At 40.6% G+C, this 7,132-nt stretch overlaps 1 pseudogene; it reads right to left on the bottom strand.

The window, feature by feature from the left end:
- Positions 1-333: 333 nt before the first annotated feature.
- LOC101661304 overlaps positions 334-7,132 on the bottom strand; it is a 127,098-nt pseudogene continuing 120,299 nt past the window's right edge.

Genomic DNA, 7,132 nt, shown 5'->3' on the forward strand with positions numbered 1-7,132 from the left:
TACCAAAAAAACAAACCTAATGCCATCAAGTTAATTGCAACTCATAGCAACCCCCCCCCTTTTTTAAGAAAATAACTTTATTTTCATGAATTCAAATAATTATATCACAACAGGTAGATTAAGAGGGCCACACAAACCCAGCCCCAAACTTGTGACATCATCTCAATATAGAAGACTGTCTTCTTCCCAGGGTATTCTGAAAGCAAGGAAGTGATGAATGATGGAGGTGAGGTTTAACTTGTACATGTTACATGGCTACTATCAGTTACCGATTTATGCTAAATTAACTTGGTTATGACAGATGAATTTCCCAGTTCCTCCATCTGAATGTGATTAGGCCAATCCGTTTGCAAATTTGCACTGCTTCAGCAATTCACTGAAACCTCACAGAGCTTGAGGTCGCCCTGGTTCTTGGCACACTCCAAAACTGCTTCATCTCATAGTGGCAGGGACCAAACTACCGCTGCTAGTACACCTACTGGGCTCCCTGAGGCTCTGGGTAAGTGATGTCAGGCTTGGCGGGCTCAGCACCGCTTCCCCCAATGGGACCTCCAGTGATGGCATGGCCCAGCTTGTGCCTAACAGCAGAGTCAACAGCCACACCGGCTGCTGTGATCGCCTTTAGGGTCATCAGTCCAGGTGTGGGGCGCAGCAGCGAGTGAGCCGACCGCAGTTGGTGGGGCTGTAACTGGTGGGTGGGTGGGCATCTGGCGCTGGCCTGGGGACAGCTCTCATCTGAGGGGCTTGGCTGGCCGGAGTGGCCACTGGAGAGGCTCCGGCTTGCACGCGGCATCGTAACTATATGGCAAGACAGCTTCTCGATGTGGGAAACTCGGAGGACCCATAGGACAGACTGGAGGTGCTCATGAAGCTTTCTGAGATTGTGAATTTTTATGGGAGCATACAACTTCTTTCTCCCACAGAGGGTCTGGTGGGTTTGATCTGCTGACCTTGCAGTTAGCAGCCTGTTTGATGAAATATGACACCAAGGCTTTTTATTTTTTTATACGTTTAAATAGTAGTTTTAATATTGTAGGTTAAGTCAAAGCCAATCTCTGACTTAATAATTTTTTCCCTATAAATTCCAGTGAAATCATTTAGTTTGCACTAAAGCTTTTCTTTTAGGAAATTATATAGAAAATAGTAATTAAAAAAAATTATAATAACCTAGGAATTCACCAGAAAAAGCCTGTTTCCCCAAATAATGTATTTTAATTGCTCTTTCACAGAATAATAACAGTTCATATTTATAATTACTATGGCTATTTCACCAGTGGGTCTCAATCTTCCTAATGCCGTGACCCTTTAATACAGTCCCTCATGTTAGGGTAACCCCCAACCATATAATTATTTTTGTTGCTACTTTATAACTGTAATTTTGCTACTGTAAAGAATCATAAGGTAAATATCTGATATGCAGGATGTATTTTCATTGTTACAAATTGAACATAATTAAAGCATAGTGATTAATCACAAAGCAATATGTAATTATATTGTGAAATATTTATTTCTAATTACAAAGAAAGGAAATTTTGTCTTGAAGTATGGTGTAGCATGGGTAACAGTCTTAATATAACAACAGTAAACTACATTGCTACATTTTGCAACAATATGCCTACAAAGCCAACTTCTCAGTTCCTAAGACCATCGGAAAAATGTTTTCTGATGGTCTTAGGTGACCCTTGTGAAAGGGTCATTCGACCCCCAAAGGGGTCATGACCCACAGGTTGAGAACTGCTACTATCAACCAATCTTTTTGTATCTTCCAGTTTATGTATTGCTATTTTCATAGAACATTTAACTCATACATTTACTATATAATGTAATCATATACTCATATAAAATGTCATATATTTGGAAACATTGAAAATTATCTCCTTTAGCATTTCCCCCCAGTATTCTAAGTATCTAAATAGCATTTGCTTCTTCCACTACTTTTATAAATCTGGACATTATTTCCATTTCTCAGTTTTAGGCAGAGCTTATCCTTATATATTGATAGCCTTTTCCCCCCCCCTTAAAAACATGAAGTACTGTATACGCTCAAGATTTAGACTTAACTTCAATATAACTATTAGAATAAAAATGATTTAAGAATTATGACATTTTCTCAGTATTCTGCTAAGGGATAAGACAGAGTGATTCAGTCAAAAATAAGTGCATTTGGCTAAGTTCTCTAGAGATGCAAAACCTCTCCTTAATGAAAAAATAATAAAAAATGTACACGAGATGTTTGAAACGTCCTAGTTTATGGAGTGATTTGTCTTGACCAAATGCCTCACAAGGAGCTAGAGGATGACAAGTTCTAAGTTCACGGATCAGACATCAGACTGAAGGATATTTTTTTGACTCATGTAGAAGCAGAGGCTGACAAACCCAAGATTGACAGGGCATACAGCAGATTTCTGGCCGTAAAGCCATAATAATCTAAGATAGAAAGGTAAGATGGTGGGCTGCTAACTCACAGACTGTGGAGGCTAATGAGTCTCAGAATTGACAGGCCATCCAGCAGGCTACTGGATCAATTCCCAGTAATGGGAGGTCAGATGACGAGGAGCCCTGTGTAGGATGCAGATGTAGTTGAAATCAAGAGAGCTTTTCCAGAAGGCCCATATATCTTAGAAGCAAGACACCACTTCTTTTCAGTGGACTGACTACCCATAGCAGATCTCACCACGAGGGAGACTACGGCGTAAACCACCAAGAAGCAGTCTCATCAACGTGACACGCAGCCTTAACCATCATGATGCTGAAAAGTAACACTGTCAAATACAAATTAGGCTTTGTGGGTTTCACTGGGCATCGAACTGAAGCGAAACTTGCAAATATCCTCAGAAAAGAAGGATGTAAGCTTAAAAGTGCAAATGATTTTCAGAAGTAAACATTTGTGGGGCACACAATCCGGGAATTGCATGGTATCTCAATGCATGATGAAAGATCATTTCTCCTTTCTGCCTTCTTGTAGGTTTTGCTCTCATGCAAATGACTGCTGCATGTCCAAGGCACCAATTCCATGCTCCAGAAACCGCAGATAAGGCTGAGGGTTGTAAGGCATTCTAGAGCCAAAGAGTTGAAAGGGACATGCAGACCCACAGGGCTCATTTTAATAGTCATCCCTAAAAGTCCCACACAAGGACTTCTGCTCTCACTTCACTGATCAGAACTGGGTGACCAGTCATTTTAAGTAGAAGGCATTGGGAAAGTTGACTATGTCTAACATAGCACAATAGTGCTCTAAGCAAAGCAGTGTTCTGTTGACAGGGAAAGAAAGGAATGCCAGCTAGCTGGGTCACCAGGCCTTAAGAAGCTGGTGACACATACACATACAAATGAAAAAAATCCCCATGTTAATTGTGCATGACATTGAAAATAAGCACTAGTGGGGCAGTGGCTAACGTATTAAGCTGTTACCCAAAAGGAAGACTCAGCAGGAGTGGCAATCTGTGTCCCTAACAGTTTATTCTGTCCTCTAGGGTCACTATGAGTTGAAATGGACTTAGTGGCTTTTGGAGGGTAATGGATTGAATAGTTCTGTTTCCACCATCCACCCACCTATCCGTCTTTCTATCCAATTTTGTGAGTACCACACACAGGCAAAGCAAATCCCTTGCTCTTGAGTTGATTCTAATTCACAGTGATTCTGTAGAACAGAGTGTAATCCCCACCACCACCTTAGAATTTCCAAGGGTTATAAATCTTTATGAAAGCAGATGCTACATGTTTCTTCCAGGAATTGGCTGGTTGATTGCAATTATTGACCTTTTGGTTAATAGCCTTCATTAAAAATACCAATACTGCTTAAATAACTTTTTTAAACTCTTAAGGAAAATATTATAACTTCTTTAATGATATTTGAGTGTTGATATCGGAAATGATTTTTAAAATGCTAAATGAAATGGTTCAATATAAATTTCTATCAAGTAGAAGGGGGGAAATAATGGACAAATTACACTGTAATTCGATACAATTGAGAGAGGCTTCATTCAGGGTGTGGTCTACTCAATATAGATTGACACAGTGTGGAAACTAGGTCACTTCTGGATTTGGATCTTGCACCTGGTTCATCAATGTCCTGTGATATCACCTACTGACCACAGGAATCATCGATGGACTTCAGACCTTGGATTAATTAGGTTGACTTTGAATTCAGCTCTGCATGCTCCAGCCTGTGGTCTTCCTGCTTCATTTTCCTGCTTCCTGTTTGCCAGTCCTTGTAGTGACATGAGTTAGCTTACATCTGATGCTGGCTAGCATCTGACTCACAGACTTGAACTGGCCTGGACTTACCCACCTCCACAATAATGTGAGGCATTTTTTATATACGTAAATCTCTTTCTATATACATACACATATAAGTGTTACTGGTTGTGCTTCCTCAAAAATCATTGTATAAATTAATAGACTCATAATAACTATGTAAATGGAAATAGAGAAATCTGTAGGAGCCTTGGTAGTGGAGCGGTTAGCAGTTGGGCTGCTGATTGCAAGTTTCAGTTCCACATCACCAGCGGCTCCACATGGAGAAAGCCTGGGCTTCCTACTCCTTTCAAGAGTTACAATCTAGGGAAATCACCGGGGCAGTTCTACTCTGTCCTATAGGGTCTCTATAAGCTGACATCAACTCAGTGTCAATGAGTTTAGATCAGAGGTTTATAAAATCAGTCAAGGCAAGGACAATTTACCCTTAGACATGATGGCCTTAGAAATCTGTTGGTGGGCAAATGGTTAAGTGCTAGGCTGTTGTTAGGTGCCCTCAAGTTAGTTCCAACTCACAGTGTCCCTACATATAGCTACATGTAACAGATGCCCAGTCTTGCTCCATCCTCAAAATGCTTGAGTCCAATGATGCAGCCATTGTGTCCATCCATCTCTTTGAGGGTCTTCTTTTCTCCCCCTGGCCCTCCACTTTCCCAATTATGACATTCTTCATCAAAGCTTGGTTCTTCCTGATCCTATATATAACCTCTCAATATATTTGCTTCCCAGAAAGAGCCTGGGAGTACTTCTTCTAAGACAGATTTATTTGTTCTTCTGTCAGTTAATATACCTAATGTTCTTTGCCAATAACCTAACTAAATGCATCTATTCTTCATCCCTCTTCATTTTTCATTGTCCAGCTGTTGCATATGTATGAGACGACTGAAAATGCCATGCCTCACGTCAAGCACATCTCAGTTATCAAAGTGACATCTTTAATTTTTAGCACTTCAAAATGGTATTTGGCAACGTATTTGTCCAATGCAATAATCGTTTGCTTTCTTGATTGCTGCTTCCCTGACCACTGACTATGATTCCAAGAAGAATGAAATCCTTAACAACTTCAACTTGCTCATCATTTATCATGACATTTATCAGAAGAGTTGTAAGGATTTTTGTTTGCTTTATGCTGAGATAACCCATGCTGAAGGTTGTGGTCCTTGAACTTCATCAGTAAGCCTTCACTTTCAGTAAGCAAGGTCATATCATTTGCATAGTGCCAATTGTTAATGAGCCTTTCTCCCCTCCTGATGCTGCAGTCTTCATATACTCCAGCTTTTCTGATTATTTGCTCAGTGTATACAATGAATATGATAAAAAGATTCAATCTTGTCGTGCACCTTTTGCAATTTTAAGCAAGGCAGCATCTCCTTGTTTTCTATGAATGATTGTCTCTTATTCTCTGCATTGTTTCTGCACGAACACAATTAAGTGCTCTGAAATTCCCATTCTTCTAATGGTAGGTATCATTTGTTTTGCCTTAGTTGAACACTGTTATTGTTTGTGTGTGCAAGAAATTTCCTTCGTCACCTTCCTTGCATGGTAGAACTGTTTCACAAGGTTTTCCTGGAACAGATAGCCTGGTCCTTCTCCCACAGAACCTTTAAGTGAACCATTCACAAACTTTCCAGTGTGCAGCTGAGTGTTTAACTACTGTACCACTAGGAATTCTCAACAAATACTTTTGCATCATCAATAAACACAGGTATAAAATGTTTGGATATCCTCTGTTTTCAGTTAAGAGCCATCAGACATCAGTAATGATTTCCCGCATTTCATACCCTCTTCTGAATCTAGATTGAATTTCTGGGAGATCTCTCAATAAATTGCTGGAAAGGTTTGTGAATTATTTTTAGCAACACATTAGGTGACTTATCGGTGACACTGCTAATATTTAAACTATCGGTAGCATAACTGCCAGCATCACAGCCAGCAACAAGCCACCACAGAATGAAAACCTGCAGACTGGTGGTAGAGTGATCAACCACTAATCTAAAATGGGTGATTTCAATGCATCCCGGGGGTTCTCAGAAGCAAAGCCTAGCAGCTTATTTTCAAAAGTTCATAGTTATTGAAAAGTGGTTAACTCAGTTCTACTTCAAAATACCATGGAGCAGCAGGGAAACAGAGCAAGGAGGTCCCAAGGGAAGACAAACGATGGACTCTGGGGCCAGGACGTGGCACCCCATTAGACTCGTCCAGAAAACGCTCCTAAAGGTCAACACACAGACCTTGATCTACTAACAGGCTTTTGTTTGTTTGTTTGTTTGTTTTCCTCTTTTTGTTTTCTTTTTTTTTTCTCAGCCTATCTGTTCGGGTTTTTTTTCCTTTTCCCCCTTCTTTTAAATTTTGTATGTCAGTGGCTTTTTTGTTTGTGGGCTTGTCAGTGCTGCAGCCGTCGTCGCCATGTTCTTATGAGCCGCTTTGGCGCTGTGCTGTCAAAGGCAATCCCAATTTTATTCACACATTGTTATGTGTGTACACCCACCTAGATAAGAGAAGTTGGACAAAAAAAAATATGAGAAGAAAATAAAGGGACCGATGGCCCCAGAGGGACATGGGAGTGTGGGAGGTAGGGGAAGGGAGGAGGGTTGGCCAACCTATGGACAAGGGAACAACAAATGGTTCAAAACCAATGGTAGGGAGGGGATGGGAAGACTGGTAGGGAGTGACCAAGGTCAAGGCAACCGCGAGGAACTACCGAAGCCAGAATGAAGGCTGAGCATGGTAGTGGGACAGGAGGAAAGCGTAAAGAAATAGAGGAAAGAAGTAGGAGGCAAAAGGCATACATACAAGCTTAAATACAGACATGTACATATGTAAATATATTTAAGATTAAGGGGGGAACGGACCTAGGTGCAAATAATTATAGGTT

The sequence above is a fragment of the Echinops telfairi genome, unplaced genomic scaffold (assembly GCF_000313985.2).
Source record: "Echinops telfairi isolate 266 unplaced genomic scaffold, ASM31398v2 ScPeMD7_4;HRSCAF=17, whole genome shotgun sequence".
NCBI classification, from domain to species: domain Eukaryota; kingdom Metazoa; phylum Chordata; class Mammalia; order Afrosoricida; family Tenrecidae; genus Echinops; species Echinops telfairi.